The sequence below is a fragment of the Lontra canadensis genome, unplaced genomic scaffold (assembly GCF_010015895.1).
Source record: "Lontra canadensis isolate GAN:19392208 unplaced genomic scaffold, GSC_riverotter_1.0 scaffold2, whole genome shotgun sequence".
Taxonomy (NCBI): Eukaryota; Metazoa; Chordata; class Mammalia; order Carnivora; family Mustelidae; genus Lontra; species Lontra canadensis.
In genome coordinates this window covers 57,760,829-57,774,832 of record NW_022630996.1, presented here as the reverse complement: position 1 = coordinate 57,774,832, position 14,004 = coordinate 57,760,829, and the positions used below count along the sequence as shown (strand labels likewise).

The 14,004-nt window shown below is 37.6% G+C and overlaps 1 long non-coding RNA gene across 1 annotated transcript in view; it reads right to left on the bottom strand.

Moving 5' to 3' along the window:
- LOC116877600 overlaps positions 1 to 9,738 on the bottom strand; it is a 146,931-nt gene extending 137,193 nt beyond the window's left edge. Inside the window, exon 1 of the long non-coding RNA XR_004384671.1 lies at positions 9,393 to 9,738. This is a non-coding gene — a long non-coding RNA (uncharacterized LOC116877600). The remainder of the gene's footprint in view (positions 1 to 9,392) is intronic.
- Between the last annotated feature and the right edge of the window lie 4,266 nt (positions 9,739 to 14,004).

Below are 14,004 nucleotides of genomic sequence, written 5' to 3'. Positions count from 1 at the left end.
GCAGAGAAGTTGCTTTGAAGGATAGTAGAGTTAAACAGACTGGAGAAAAACAGTAGGATTGCTGCGCACACTGAAGCCACACAAATTTAGAAGGAAACCAGTAGGCATAGTCACTTGTTTTCCTCCAGAACTAGGTTACAGAGTAGGAAGACAGATGTGGGTTTAATCAATAACTATTGCCAGATCAGATGTTAGAAGGGGAAAAAATCAAAGACACGGTGGGTATGGGTAAGGGAGTGATTGTGATTATGGACCATGACATGGCACAATTCTAAAAGACACTATTTTCACTAGAGTTTGCAACACAGGGACCCTGCATAAATTCTAATCTGAATGAGGATAACCCAAGAAAATGGACAGTAAACATTTGGTGGTGACTGGATTGGAGTCCTAATGGGATTGAATAATTGTTCAAATGGGAGTAATAAATTAGAGGCACTCAAAGACAGGAGATGATGGCCAAAGATATTTGAAACTGAGATTTAGGCAATAAAGCAGATATTAGAAGTGAAAAGATCTATGGTATGAGAAAATATAGCTGAAGTGGATGGAAGACTACTGGCAAACTAGATACTCTTAAAAACATTCCAATTGACAATAGCTAAAAATGATTAATAAAATGTAGAACTTTATTTTTAAATGCATTAATGACAAAGTAATAAGGCAAGGTCAACATGAATTCAAGGCAAGGCCCTAGTAAGATGACTCAAGACACTGACGCTTGCTTTTGCATTGAGGGCTTTTGATAGATCAGGGGATCTTGAGTTCAAGTGTTCATAGCTTTGCAAGATATGGATGAAAGGTAACAAAGTACAGGTCCAGGCCAAAGAAGGCAATCTAAAGGACAACATTCTACAGAAAGCTCAAAAGAGTACACTAGTAATAAAATGGCCTCCATTCCAAACAACAAAGACATTTGCTCTTCTTAAAATGTGGCACTGGGTAAGGGGGAAGGAAAATCCCTAAAAGTTTATTAGTAAAACCTAGCCCTTACAGGTGAATTTTGATGCCTGATTTGCACTACCTAGGTTGTATGGAAAAATGTTAAGCTGAGAATTTCGTTTACAGTGGCCCTCCTTCAGTAGTACCCATGGGCACATAGCAGAAACAAATACAAATCCTTTTTAAATGAACTCCCTTCAATCTACACCTCAGAGAATACCCACAGAAACAGGAATCCACAGTTTGAAAAGAAAAGCAGTGTAAGTGAGACCCAACAAAAACAACAAGCAACTATCACCCATAGCAATCAGGTATTGGAAATATCAGATGGTACAAATTTACATACAATTTGTAATGATTAGAGAGGCAAAAACTAGGGAGTCATCATTTGCAGATTTTTTTAATACATAGAAAATACAAAAGAATCAATATATAAATCAGAATCCAAATTGTGACTTACAAAGTATTTAAAAAATGCTTTTCTATATACCAGCAATAAGCAATTAGAAAATGTAATAAAAAAGATGTCATTTATAATACTATCAAAAACATTAAATATGTAAGAATAAGTTTAACAAAATATGAGTAAGACCTGTATATAGAAAATCATAAAACTATTGACAGAAATTAAAGAGAACCTAAATGGAAAGAGATACTATGTTCATGGATAAGAAGATTTAATATTATAAAGTTGTCACTCCTTTTCAAATTGACCAACAGGTTTATTTCATTACATTTAAAATCCCAATAAGGTGTTTATTTTGGCAGGTGGGCATTGAGCAATAGATAATGGAACTTGATGAGTTGATTCTCAAGTATACTACAGCTAACATTGAGAATCAGTTGAGAAAGTATGGGTTTTAAGTACAGAATGCTGAGACAACTGGTTATTCATACAGGAAAAAAAAAAAATCTGAACCCCGACCTCACAACACATGCCAAAAATCAATTCTAGGTAGGTGAAAGATTCAATATTAAGTAGAGCTTTAAAACCTCTTGAGGATAAAATAAGAGAATGCCCTTTATAATTAAAGGAAGGAAGAATTTCTGAAGCTAGACAGAAGAGCACAAAAAGTAAAGGAAAATATTATTAAAGTGAACTACATTAAAATTAAGAACTTCTGTTTACCAGGAGATACCATAACTAGTAAAAAGATGATCCATAAGCTGGGAAAGGCTATTTGCTTTACCTAAGTGACAAAAGGCTAGTGTCTGGACTACATAAAAACTGTAGGCCAATAAGAAAAATACAATCTAATTCACTTTAAATGGGAAACAGATTTTTTTTTAAAGATTTTATTTATTTATTTGACAGAGAGATCACAAGCAGGCAGAGAGGCAGGCAGAGAGAGAGGAGGAAGCAGGCTCCCTGCTGAGCAGAAAGCCCGACGTGGGGCTCAATCCCAGGACCCTGGGATCATGACCTGAGCCGAAGGCAGAGGCTTTAACCCACTGAGCCACCCAGGCACCCTGGGAAACAGATTTGAATGGCCACATCACTGAAGAGAGAACACAACTGGTAGGTGAACATATGAAAATATATTCAATTTCATTTGTAATCAGGGAAATGCAAGTTAAAGCCACAGTGGTATATTATTTCAATCTCAGCAGTTTAACAAAAATTTTTAAATGTAAAATACCAAGAATTAGAGATGTGGAACCAATAAATTCTTATACAACTGCTAGTGCGAGAGAAAATTTATTCCAACCATTATGAGAGATAATTTAGGATCATCTATCAGGTGAAATGTGTTTGCCCTTTGACTCAGAAATTCCACTTTCTGCTGTTTGGCCTATAAAAACTCTAGTACACAGGTATTGAGAGATAGGTACAAAGATATTCATGCTAGCATACTTGTAACAGCAAAAACTGGAAATAACCAAAACAGTCACCAACAGTAGAATAGATGAAAAATAATGATATATTCATATAATTGAATACTGCACAGTAATAAAAATGAATAAATTTGTCATTTGCAATAACATGAATGAATCTCAGGAACATACTATTGAGTGGAAAAAGTAAGTCACAAAAATATCCATATAGCAAAATTCCAATTGTATGAAATTTTTAAAAATGCAAAATTATATATTATATATTCATGTACATGTGATAAAACAGAAATAAAGGCAATGATGAAGAGGGAAGATAGGATCAGAGAGGGACACCCAGGGACTTAAATGTTCTAGTTTTTTTTTTTGTTTGTTTGTTTTTTTTAAGAGAGAGAGAGCATAAGCCAGAGGGGCTAAATTTTTTAGAGAGAAATAGAGCATAAGCTGGAGGGGGTAGGAAAAGGAGAGGAAGAGAGAAAATCCTAAATAGGCTCCATGCTCAGTGTGGAACATGAAATAGGGCTCAATCTCACAACCCTGAGATCATGACCTCACCCAAAATTAAGAGTCAGAGGCTTAACCAACTGAGTCACACAGGTACCCCTTAAATGGTCTAGGTCTTAGAACAGGGTGTATACAAGTAAGTGATCATTGAATTGTTACTTTTTTTTATCCTTAAACATTTACTTTGCAAATATTATTTTCTATATATTCAATATTTAATAAAAATTAAAATTTCCAGGCTCTTTGGAATTGAGGAGGTAAAAAAGGTTTATTGCAGCATGATTTAATGCTGGAAAGTTGGGAACAGCAAAGGTCCCCAATAAGAGTCTGGTTAAATAAATTCAGGTAAATCTCTATAACAGAATAGCATGTACCAATGAAGAATGAAAAGTTAGAAGTGCACATAGTAATAGGAGATGTTCATTATATAGTAGATGAAAGAAGTTACAAAACAATATAGTATCTCATTTGAATAAGAAACTTAGAAATACACATACATAAAAATTTAGGGACTATTTAATCAGTACACCAAAAAGTTAATAGTGTTGAGATCTGGGTCTTGGCTATTAGGATTATATATGAAAGGTTTCTTTCTTCTTATTTTTTTTAAACCAGAAACATATTACTCTCATACCAATTTTTTTTTTTAAGTCAGAGAAAGAATAGTAAAGCATATCTAAGAATATCAGATAGAAGAATGTAAATATAAAATATTTGGAAATGTCCTCCACAAACTATATATGTTATTTAAAGAAAGTGACTATACTTTTCTTAGAGTTAAAAATTACATTTGAAGGTGAAAGGATTTATCTATCAAGTTTCTGGCTAAAAGACTAAATAAAGATTTAAATTCTTCCTGATTTTATTTACAGGATTAAAACAATCCCAGTTCTCATCACACACACAAATTTTCTGTAACTAGGTTATGGTAACAGATGTTAACTAGATTTATTGTGATGGTCATTTCACAATATGTACAAATATCAAATCATTATGTTGCATACGTAAAATAATATTGTATGTCAATTTTAAGTCAATAAGAAAATAAAATTTAAACACCTTAAAAGGAATGTCAAAGATTTTTAATTGATAAAATGGTTCTAAAGTTCACCTAGAAGAATAAATAGGTCTATTGATAATAGAATTCTGAAAATTAGGGGCATCTGGGTGGCTCAGTGGGTTAAGCCTCTGCCTTTGGCTCAGGTCATGATCCCAGGGTCCTGGAATCGAGCCCCACGTCGGGCTCTCTGCTCAGCGGAGAACCTGCTTCCTTTTCTCTCTCTCTCCTCTCTCTCTGCCTGCTTCTCTGCCTACTTGTGATTTCTGTCTGTCAAATAAATAAAATCTTAAAAAAAAGAATTCTGAAAATTAAGAATTAAGTGGTTAGACTCATTCTAATGACGCTAAAATGAATGATAAAGTGACAACCACTGAGCCAATATAAATGCAAATAGGAAACTCTTAAATATCTAGTAGAAAGTGCTCAAACATCTCTTTGTGCTTTTGAAAACAGTGTTTGATGAAGGAAATAATGGTAACAGTGATGAACTATTTAATAAATGATGCTGGCATAATGGCTAAGGAAACGTGGCTAATTTTTCATCTTAAAATGTATTCTAAAATAAATTTGACTATGCATCTAAAATAAATTCTAGATAAATATAAAAATTTAAAGCATTATAAAGAAGGCAACACAGAAAATACGTAACAGATTCACAACAGTGTAAGTCACCAAATGCAGTAACGTTGCAGAACCAGTTGATAGTTTTTACTACAAACCCTGTTTTCCTTTCCTGTGCTTCCTTTGGCTTCCATGAACACACTGCTCTGATTTTTCTCCTACCACTTTGGCTACTACTTCTCTAATTCCTTTGCAGGATTATCTATCTTCCTCTGGAGGCCATTATATGTTTGAGTTCTTCAGGGCCCATTCCTTCTCTATGCTGTCTCCCAAGGTATTTGCTTTCATACCCATGGCTCCAATTACAACCTTTACGCAGGTAACTCAAATTTAACTCTAGCTCAACCATTTCTTACTTATCAGTATTAGTCAGGATTTCTGAAAGAAATAGGGTGACACACTCAAAATGGGTAGTTAAGGAAATTTTAGTTAAAAAATCATTAACAAAGGGTTTGGGGAAAGTGACAAAGGATAGTGGTACAGTGTCTCAAGAAGCTATTACTGCCTTAGGCTTAAAGAAACAAGGGGATAGAAATTGTTACCTGATGAGAGACAGAGAGAGAAGAGAAAGAAATGGGAGGAAGAGGGACAGGAGAAGGGAGAGGCATAAAAAGGAGAGTTTGGAGGAGACAGGGCAGAAAGGGGAGGGAAGAAAAGGGGGCCGGAGAGGAAGAGAGAATGCAGGATGCAGATAATAAGGAATAAATACTCCACTTTCACTCTCTTCCTTCAATCTTTGCCTGTACCTCCCATGCACTATACCCAGCTAGGAGCTAGGTGTTCAGGTAATGTGAAATTGTAACGCATTCCATACAGCTCAGTCTCTTTGGAGACAGAGAATAGAGAAGGGTAGAGAGTGACTCTAGATGGGCAAACAGAAGACACCTACCTAATCTTCACCCTCTATTTAGCTTCTTTGCTAGGACATCCATCCTATGGGTATTTCACATGCAACAGGTCCAAAATTGAACTCACAAACTGCCCATTCCACACTCTCCCCTCTCAAAAACCAAACTAAGAACAGCAGAAACCAAACTGGTCCTCTTTCAGTGTTCTCTAGGTCATCCAGTGGTACCAAGGTCAGTCCTGTATTCTTGTAACCATGTAGGAATGGAGTGGAGTGGGGCAAGGATAGGAGTAAACAAATCACTCATGTGGCTATTCCACTAGTCCAGGCACAAGTAATGATAAAACAGAATAAGAAAGTGCTGGTAATGATGGAGGAAAGTGGATGAAGTGGACACACTGAAGAGATATTTAGAAGACAAAATTCATAGGACTTGATATTGGATTGGATGTTGGAGGCAAGGGTAATACGATTGTCAAAGATGACACTTCCAGCAATTTCCTAGAGATTTTAGGAAGAAGGAACAACTCCTTAACATGGACTTCTTGGCCCTACATGGTCAGTATCCTCCACCCCTCACTCTCTAACCCCCATTCTTCATCTTCTACCAGGCCCCTCTCAAGGTATGGGCTGTACTACATTCTTTCAATCCTTCATATTGTTTGTGCTTGTCCCTGAGCAGGAACTTTGCACCTGCTATTTCCACTGCCTGTAACGTTCTTACCTAGCTACCCCATTTCTCTATCATTCATAGCTCAAGCGCAACTTCTCCGGGGAAGCTTCTCTTGACTTCCTTAAATAGATCTAATCCTATTAAAGTTCTCATATGTTTTGTCTTTCCTTTTGTAGGATCTATCCATTAACAGTTCATACTCATGTGTGTGGCTTTTCAATTAATGTCTAACCTCTCAATCCTCCTCCAGAATACAAACTCCATGAGGACAGAGAGTATGTCTTTACTGGCTCTTTCATATAGTCTATTAGTGTTTGGCACCTTGTAGTTCACATATATACATTCTTGAATGGATGAATGAATGAGTGAATGAATGGATAAATGCAATGGAATACATCAGAAAGAAAGGCACTGATTGATTTAATAGACTTAAATTATAATCTTCTGTACATTAAACAGGAGTAAATGATAAGTGAGAAATTAGAGACATATTGGTAATATTAAGATTGTATCCTCAGTAGAGTTCTTACCACACCAAAAATAAAAGTACAATAGGAAGTGACAAAAACAAAACAAAACAAAACAAAAAAAACAAAAAAACAATCCCATAGAATAAAAAGGGTTATGACAACTTCTCACTGGAAAAATCAAAACACCAAATCATACTGACCTAAATAATCAAGAAATGTATAATTTCACATAGCTAGAAGGACAGGATGGCTTCTCCCGAGATCATAAGATGATACCCAGGAAATATTGAGAGCAACATGCTTTCTTGTTCACATCTTTAAGAAATGCAGTCGCTTTCCTGGCAATGAAATACAAGTCCTTCTTTTCAGCATTACTGAGTCAATTTAGGACCACGCTGCATCAAACTGCTGTCAGAGGAGTGCCACGTTCTAATTTTGAGCCATTCACTAACTAGCAAGAAAAATTGGATTGCCATGCTTAGTTTATTTTAATCAGGACCCATTCCTGCACTGGGGTCAATTCCAGAAACCACACTGCTGTTGAATCTAATACAATGTCCATTAATATTGGCCACATAACCATAGGAAATGGTCAACCTTAGGAGTGAGGAAGATACAAGAAAATAAAAACAGCAGCAAGGCATCATTGTTCGACTCCAAAATCTAAAATTTGTTTGCTTTTTAAAAAATTATTTTACTTATTGAACATGGGTTATAAATTGACTTAACCTTTCTGGAGGGCAATTTGGCAATCTACAAAAAACATTTCAAACATAATAAATTTGGGAATGTATACGTGTGGGTGGAAATAAGGAGGAAACCCAGAAATGTTCTTGTGGTTGTCACTAGCTGGTACGTTTATGGGTGCTTTTTATTTTCTTTTAAATGTTTTTCAAATATTATTTAACAAGCCTAATTTCATTTGCTTAAACACAAAGAACAGAAAGTGACCTGTTATTTCAGAACATGGCTAACTTTCAGTCACGAATATCATCTGGAAGCTTAAGTACTAGTAGAAAAAAGTAGTTTCAGGGATTCTTTTGCTATCTTAAAATGATGGAAAGAAAGTAGTAATCTGTTTGAATAAAAATCTGAGTTATGGAATTCTCTGCTTCTGGAATTCCAGTTTAGTCCAACTGGTCTAGAATCCAGGGAAAAAAAAGACAAGGCATAAAAATCCTGCCAAAAGATAAATAGTTACTACTGAACATTTAGCATAAAGCTTGTTTTCCTAATTCAACCTCTAACTCAACTCCATAGCCCTAGTGAGTAAACAGTTGAGGCCACATGACCAGATTTAGCTTGACTTACGGTCACTTTCATTGAGAAGAATAGGGACATTTAAAAAAATATGAGTGGGCACCTTCAGCTCAGGATCTCAAGGTCCTGGGATAGAGCCCCGCATCAGGCTCTGTGCTCAGCAGGGAGCCTGCTTCCCCACTCTCTCTGCCTGCCTCTCTGCCTGCTTGTGATCTGGGTCTGTCAACTAAATAAATAATCTTTAAAATAAAAATTTAAAAAATATGAGCATAGGAAAACATCTGAATTCACTTTCAAGTTAAGGGTCTGAATGTCTAGGATAAAGGAATGTATGTTACTGAACTGGGATTTCCAACAGATATTTAACAAAAGGGGAAGATCTTAATTAAATCAGTTTTATTCAGTGATGATGTTCTTTCTCCAGATTTATTTTGATAATTTCTCCCATTTATTCTCAGACTATTCCCTTCTCTTCCTGCCCCTACCAACACCTCTCAGAATAATCTTGGACAAGTCATTTAACCTCTGCTGTATCTTTTCTGAAAACAGGCCTCCGTCATAGATTTCCCTCTGTCTAAACATCTCTAAATTTCATTGAAGCGAAAGATGAGCAAAATAGCTCTCTCAGTTTAGGATTGCCCTTAAGCTAATAAGAGAGAATTTACTGTATTTTACACAGTCCTTCTTTTAGAGACTTAAAAACAGATCTTCCATTTAAATAAAAAGGGAATGTGCCAGCAACAGATCCTACCCCATCAGTCCCCCAGCAGTTACAGTGAGCCAGCCGTTCAGCCAGTGCCTAAACTGGCCATGAACAGACAAGTGAAGACAGCAGAAAGGCAGGAAATGGGGTTAGGTTGATTTCCATCTATTAGCAGCAGCTTAAACTGGCGTGCTGGGCAGCTCTGTCTCCCATTGGCTACAGCTGCTGAGAGCAGCAGGATGAGGGTTGACCTATATCTGTCGGGTGTAAGTCAAACCCTGAATCTGTAGCAAACGTCAGTGTTCCAGAACGCCAAGTTTAACTTACGCCCAACCACATAACAATATTTTTATCAGGAACTGTGATACACTCCACCTGCAAAGAACTTACATCTGTGGGTCTCCCCCTCAAGAGCCCCCCAACCCGGCAGATTGTTTTGCTTTCTTTCTCACTGCCTCTCCCTCCTGTCATGCTCTTACCAATTTTGTCCTTCTGCTTCTGTGTCATCCTCTGGCTGAGAAGGGATGTTATGGTCACAGCTGTGCTCCTTCTAGCAATCACAGGGACACCGGCCTTTCACTGCCTGCCCCAGTTTCCATCTGACCAAGGCGTGCCCCTGCCTCCCCACTGCACTTGTTACCCCAGACTGCCCCTGCTTCCAGGCCTCGTGTGCCCTTCTGGGCCACCAAGAGTTTCAGAATGTGTCAGTTGCTAATACAACTGCAGCTGTGGACAGAAATATAGTATCAACAGCATTCAAAACATGGGTCCTCCAGTTCCTACCCAGTAAATGTTTACTAGATTTTGAAGGTCAATTTCTTATTTTTTTTTAAGAGAGGGTTTAATTATTTGGACATTTTTATTTTCCTAGCTTAGGGAATAAGCTACTTGAACTTTTCATTTATGCAACTATCATCCAAATGCGGCCAAGCTCCTCTCCCTTTGTCTTGGGTCTCAGTGGTGTATGCGGTTTTGAGGCTCAATCAGTACGTGTAGGTATTTCCGCACACTGACATCCCAACTCGAGACTTAACCTGGTCAGCTCTGCCTTCACACTAAAGCATCAGTACACTGCAGACTTCTATCTAGAATGCAGAAGTTGCTCTCTGATACCTATTAATTTCTTCACTGACATCCTGCAGTAACAGGAAAGAAGCCCAGGTGATGGAAAATTATTCTAGCAGCTCAGGTCCCCAAGCACATAAGCCACATCACAGTAATTTGAGATGGAAAAGACCTATTAAGTCATCCCACTGATCCTCTGAGGGCATGTGGTGGTTTTTCCCCTCTCCAATACGCTCATCTACTTTTTAGTGCCTTTTCCAATTGTAAATGGCAAAAGTGATGGGGCTTCCACACCTCCCAGGGGATAGGGGAGCATAGTTTATAATAGATCTCTCCATTAGGGCATGAGACTTGCTCAGCTGCCTAAATCATCTTTGTTTTAACTTTCGTTTCCATCATTCGTCCTCCTGTCCCCTTGGACCACACTAAATAATTTCTCTCCATCCCTGCTATTTACACCCTCCAAGTACTTGGGGCCAATGAGCCAGTCCCGTTAGTTAGAGGTGGTGGTCATGCTGAGAGACTTGTCTCTTTCATCTTCCTCTGAAGGCAGTCCCTCAGGCTTATAAATCATATTTGTTGCCCTTCAATGAAATCCACCAGTTTCTCAATAATTTGCCTCATTTCTTTGTCATTCACTCTGGGCAGGAAATTCCCCTTTGTCTCTGTTGCCACAAAATCAGATGATAGCAGGATCTTTGCTTACAGAAAACAGAGCAGATCCCTTCAGCCACTAGGCATCTTCCTACCCCCAGGATACCAGAGTCATCAGTTTTTATCTTCAGCTCTTACTTTACGCGGGGTGTGGGACTACCGTGTCCACAGCCTTAGGTGTGTACACAGAGATAGGAAGAGTTGATCTGTAATCCATCCAGCCAGCTTTCCGTGTGGCGTATTTAGTTAACGCCCATTAGCTGTTTAAATCATAGCTCGCTGCCCATCTCAATTCCCAACTGGAAGAGCTCCCCTGAATAGCTCCAAGAGAATGTTAACCTCCTCCTTTCCATTAATACCCCCACACTTACTATATAAAGGACGACATCAGCCTCATCGGACACCTTTGCTGGAGGGCGAGTTCCTTTGCTAGCAGAGAAGTGGCATAGATCCCTCTAGCTCAACCAAGTGTGAATGCAATTTCCTGGCAAACCAGGAAATCTGGGACTGGGATTTGTAATGCAAGGGTCGACAGTGTTCAGCCAGCCCCCTGTCTACCTCTCCAGTTAAAGGTTACCCTCAGCGCTAAAGCACCAAATTTAATAAGGTCTTTCCTAACATGCTCAATGCTCATGTTTATGCGATCATTAATAGTCATCATAGAGCTTTACAAACGGTTTTCCTCCAAATACACCAACCTTTTCAATAGTCAACCACTTTGCGAAGAAGGTATTTTACCAGGGAGGAAATGGAGGCTTACAGAGGCTCCACTACCCAGTTTCACAAATAGTTAGTCAATTCTCCTTTCCATTCCCTTTTGTTCCTCCCTCTGAAGTCATTACAAAGAATGCTACTCTCTGAGCAGTATGGGAAGAAGTGCTAACTTTCTGCAGGTTCCTGAAGTCACTGAAACACTGCCCATCGCATAATGTTTTTCTGTGTGCTTAGTTGGCAAAAGTACGGTAACCAGACATCATCCGGTTTGAAAGGAGTCCCATGGTTTATCAGTAGGATAATTCACTTGTTATTTGATGACACAAAGAGTATATTAAAATTTATAAGACATGGCCTGCTATCTCTTTCTAAACAATAATGTAATGTTATTAGGCATGAGCTAAAAGTGAGCTTCTCTTCAAATACCAGTTCAGACCTTAAGAGTATCTTGTTTTTCCCACAAAGCTGATAAAATTACATACACCGAAGACAGAGGAGGAAAGAACGATATGTCAGAAAATATTAACACGATTTGAGAAAACAAAGAACCTTAATAATCCTGACATTTTTTGAGTAATAGAAGAAGCAGAAATACAATTTTCTACCAAATACGTGGTAGGAGAGGCATGGCATCCTAAAACAGTGCTAACCACTAAGCAAAAAAAAAAAAAAACAGATATTTTATTGCATCACTTATTTTCAAATAGGGCTTATCAATATATTTAATTTGGCACAAACACGGTTATAGTAGGATAAAGATATCTACTGAAGGGGGTTTCTGCATTAAAGGGTTGAAGTAGCTTCCAAACAAGTTTTCAGGTCCAGCATTTTGAAAAATCAAGATTAAGAAATTTATCTATTGAAGTAAATTGCTCCTTCTGTGGCCTGGCCAGAGAGAGCAGATGCGTACAATGCATAAAAACATAAAGAAGTTGCCATCTCTCAAGACAGAGGGCAGAATTATTCTTTTTGCATCAGTTTGTGGGCCCTTGCTGTCTCATGTATGACTGTATATTGTTTTGGTTTAAAAAGACAAAACAAAAAACCAGTTCATCCATTTCTCCCATTTCCCAGTCCCTGCCTCCTACGACCATCAATCTGTTCTGTTTCTATGAGCTTGGTTTGTTTTGCTTCATTTTAGATTCTACATGTATGAGAGATCATGCAGTATTTGTCTTTCTTATTTCACTTATCCCTCAAGGGGTATTTCATTTTATGTCCTCAGGGGCCATCCACATTATTGTGAACAGCAAGATTTCATTCTTTTTATGGCTGAATAATATTCAAATTGTATATAAACAACACAATATCTGCATCCATCCATCGGTGGACACACAGGTTGTTTCCAGATCTGGGCTATTGTACCTTATGCTGCAGTGAACATGGAAATGTATATATCTCTTCAAATTAGTGTTTTTTCTTTAAATAAAGACCCAGAAGCGGAAGTGCTGATTATGTGATAGTTCTAATTTTTTGAGGAAGTTCCATGCGGCTTTCCACAGTGGCTACACCAGTTTCTGCTACCGCCGACAGTGCACAAGTGTTCCTTTTTCTCCATATTCTAATACTCTTATTTCTTGTCTTTTTGATAATAGCCATTCTAGCAGATGTGAGGTGATAGCTCATTGTGGTTTTGATTTGCCTTTTCCTGATGATTAGTGAGTTTGAGCATTTTTTCATGTACCTGTTGGTTATCTGTAGGTCGACTCTGGAAAAAAAAAAAAAAAAGTCTATTCAGATCTTCTGCCCATCATTAGCTGGATTCTTTTTTTTTTTTTTTTTTTTTGGCACTATTGAATTGTAGGAGTTCTTTGTATATTTTGGATATTAGGTCTTTTATCAGATTATAATTTGCCAATATTTATTCCTATTCAGTAGGTTATCTTTTCATTTTGTTGATGGTTTCCTTTGCAGTACAGAAGCCTTTTTAGGTTGATGTAATCACACTTGTTTATTTTTGCTTTTGTGGCTTTTGCTTTTTGGTGTCAGATTAAAAAGAAATCATCAGGGCGCCTGGGTGGCTCAGTGGGTTAAGCCGCTGCCTTCAGCTCAGGTCATGATCTCAGGGTCCTGGGATCGAGTTCCGCATCAGGCTCTCTGCTCGGCAGGGAGCCTGCTTCGCTCTCTCTCTCTCTGCCTGCCTCTCTGTCTACTTGTGATCTCTCTCTGTCAAATAAATAAATAAAATCTTTAAAAAAGAAAAAAAAAGAAATCATCACCAAGAACTATATCAAGGAGCTTATCACCTATGTTTTCTTCTAGGAGTTTTATGGTTTCAGGTCTTATGTTCAAGTCTTTTATTCATTTTGAGTTAATTTTTGTGTATGGTGTAAGACAGTGGTCCAGTTTCATTCTTTTACATGTGGCTGTCCAGCTTTCCCAGCATCATTTATTGAAGAGACTGTCCTTTTCCTATTGTATATTCTTGGCTCCTTTTTCATAAACTAATTGACTATATATGCATGGGTTTATTTCTGGAGAATCTGTTCTGTTCTACTGAGTGATATGTCTGTTTTTACACCAATACCATACAAAGTTTAAATTATTCTGCTTTGTTCTTCTTTCATGATTGCTTTAGCTACTTGGGTTTTTTTTTTTTTTTTGAAGTTCCATACAAATTTTAGAACTGGTTGTTCTGTTTCTATAAAACACCACTGG